Raw genomic sequence first — 3,820 nt, 5'->3', positions numbered from 1 at the left:
GCTGACGTCACAGGGCGGGCTCTGCGGCTCCCCGGGAGCGTCACGTGGCTGGTTTGTTTCCTCTCCATCTCCTGTCAGAATCTGCGCCTCAGGCTCCTTAAATATTAATGACACCTTTGTGTCCAATAGTGGCGGCACATAACTGGCCCGAGAGCTGACAGTGAGTGTGCCCTCGTACAACACTGCCCTATAACGCTACAGGGCCGAAATAATACAGCCATACAGCTGCTAGGACCATAGTAATACTGCCATACTGACAGCACAGTGCCATACAGCTGCTAGGACCATAGTAATACTGCCATACTGACAGCACAGTGCCATACAGCTGCTAGGACCATAGTAATACTGACAGCACAGTGCCATACAGCTGCTAGGATCATAGTAATACCGCCATACTGACAGCACAGTGCCATACAGCTGCTAGGACCATAGTAATACCGCCATACTGACAGCACAGTGCCATACAGCTGCTAGGACCAAAGTAATACTGCCATACTGACAGCACAGTGCCATACAGCTGCTAGGACCAAAGTAATACTGCCATACTGACAGCACAGTGCCATACAGCTGCTAGGACCATAGTAATACTGCCATACTGACAGCACAGTGCCATACAGCTGCTAGGACCATAGTAATACTGCCATACTGACAGCACAATGCCATACAGCTGCTAGGACCATAGTAATACCGCCATACTGACAGCACAGTGCCATACAGCTGCTAGGACCATAGTAATACTGCCATACTGACAGCACAGTGCCATACAGCTGCTAGGACCATAGTAATACTGCCATACTGACAGCACAGTGCCATACAGCTGCTAGGACCATAGTAATACTGCCATACTGACAGCACAATGCCATACAGCTGCTAGGACCATAGTAATACCGCCATACTGACAGCACAGTGCCATACAGCTGCTAGGACCATAGTAATACTGCCATACTGACAGCACAGTGCCGTACAGCTGCTAGGATCATAGTAATACCGCCATACTGACAGCACAGTGCCATACAGCTGCTAGGACCAAAGTAATACCGCCATACTGACAGCACAGTGCCATACAGCTGCTAGGACCAAAGTAATACTGCCATACTGACAGCACAGTGCCATTCAGCTGCTAGGACCATAGTAATACCGCCATACTGACAGCACAATGCCATACAGCTGCTAGGACCAAAGTAATACTGCCATACTGACAGCACAGTGCCATACAGCTGCTAGGATCATAGTAATACCGCCATACTGACAGCACAGTGCCATACAGCTGCTAGGACCAAAGTAATACCGCCATACTGACAGCACAGTGCCATACAGCTGCTAGGACCAAAGTAATACTGCCATACTGACAGCACAGTGCCATACAGCTGCTAGGACCATAGTAATACCGCCATACTGACAGCACAATGCCATACAGCTGCTAGGACCAAAGTAATACTGCCATACTGACAGCACAGTGCCATACAGCTGCTAGGATCATAGTAATACCGCCATACTGACAGCACAGTGCCATACAGCTGCTAGGATCATAGTAATACCGCCATACTGACAGCACAGTGCCATACAGCTGCTAGGACCATAGTAATACTGCCATACTGACAGCACAGTGCCATACAGCTGCTAGGACCAAAGTAATACTGCCATACTGACAGCACGATGCCATACAGCTGCTAGGACCATAGTAATACCGCCATACTGACAGCACAATGCCATACAGCTGCTGGGACCATAGTAATACTGCCATACTGACAGCACAGTGCCATACAGCTGCTAGGACCATAGTAATACTGCCATACTGACAGCACAGTGCCATACAGCTGCTAGGACCATAGTAATACCGCCATACTGACAGCACAATGCCATACAGCTGCTGGGACCATAGTAATACCGCCATACTGACAGCACAATGCCATACAGCTGCTGGGACCATAGTAATACTGCCATACTGACAGCACAGTGCCATACAGCTGCTAGGACCATAGTAATACCGCCATACTGACAGCACAATGCCATACAGCTGCTAGGACCAAAGTAATACTGCAATACTGACAGCACAGTGCCATACAGCTGCTAGGATCATAGTAATACCGCCATACTGACAGCACAGTGCCATACAGCTGCTAGGACCAAAGTAATACCGCCATACTGACAGCACAGTGCCATACAGCTGCTAGGACCAAAGTAATACTGCCATACTGACAGCACAGTGCCATACAGCTGCTAGGACCATAGTAATACCGCCATACTGACAGCACAATGCCATACAGCTGCTAGGACCAAAGTAATACTGCCATACTGACAGCACAGTGCCATACAGCTGCTAGGATCATAGTAATACCGCCATACTGACAGCACAGTGCCATACAGCTGCTAGGATCATAGTAATACCGCCATACTGACAGCACAGTGCCATACAGCTGCTAGGACCATAGTAATACTGCCATACTGACAGCACAGTGCCATACAGCTGCTAGGACCAAAGTAATACTGCCATACTGACAGCACAGTGCCATACAGCTGCTAGGACCATAGTAATACCGCCATACTGACAGCACAATGCCATACAGCTGCTGGGACCATAGTAATACTGCCATACTGACAGCACAGTGCCATACAGCTGCTAGGACCATAGTAATACTGCCATACTGACAGCACAGTGCCATACAGCTGCTAGGACCATAGTAATACCGCAATACTGACAGCACAATGCCATACAGCTGCTGGGACCATAGTAATACCGCCATACTGACAGCACAATGCCATACAGCTGCTGGGACCATAGTAATACTGCCATACTGACAGCACAGTGCCATACAGCTGCTAGGACCATAGTAATACTGCCATACTGACAGCACAGTGCCATACAGCTGCTAGGACCATAGTAATACCGCCATACTGACAGCACAGTGCCATACAGCTGCTGGGACCATAGTAATACCGCCATACTGACAGCACAGTGCCATACAGCTGCTAGGACCATAGTAATACCGCCATACTGACAGCACAATGCCATACAGCTGCTAGGACCAAAGTAATACTGCCATACTGACAGCACAGTGCCATACAGCTGCTAGGATCATAGTAATACCGCCATACTGACAGCACAGTGCCATACAGCTGCTAGGACCAAAGTAATACCGCCATACTGACAGCACAGTGCCATACAGCTGCTAGGACCAAAGTAATACTGCCATACTGACAGCACAGTGCCATACAGCTGCTAGGACCATAGTAATACCGCCATACTGACAGCACAATGCCATACAGCTGCTAGGACCAAAGTAATACTGCCATACTGACAGCACAGTGCCATACAGCTGCTAGGATCATAGTAATACCGCCATACTGACAGCACAGTGCCATACAGCTGCTAGGATCATAGTAATACCGCCATACTGACAGCACAGTGCCATACAGCTGCTAGGACCATAGTAATACCGCCATACTGACAGCACAGTGCCATACAGCTGCTAGGACCAAAGTAATACTGCCATACTGACAGCACAGTGCCATACAGCTGCTAGGACCATAGTAATACCGCCATACTGACAGCACAATGCCATACAGCTGCTGGGACCATAGTAATACTGCCATACTGACAGCACAGTGCCATACAGCTGCTAGGACCATAGTAATACTGCCATACTGACAGCACAGTGCCATACAGCTGCTAGGACCATAGTAATACCGCCATACTGACAGCACAATGCCATACAGCTGCTGGGACCATAGTAATACCGCCATACTGACAGCACAATGCCATACAGCTGCTGGGACCATAGTAATACTGCCATACTGACAGCACAGTGCCATACAGCTG

The sequence above is a fragment of the Ranitomeya imitator genome, chromosome 3, assembly GCF_032444005.1.
Source record: "Ranitomeya imitator isolate aRanImi1 chromosome 3, aRanImi1.pri, whole genome shotgun sequence".
Taxonomy (NCBI): domain Eukaryota; kingdom Metazoa; phylum Chordata; class Amphibia; order Anura; family Dendrobatidae; genus Ranitomeya; species Ranitomeya imitator.
This window is presented reverse-complemented; position numbering follows the sequence as displayed.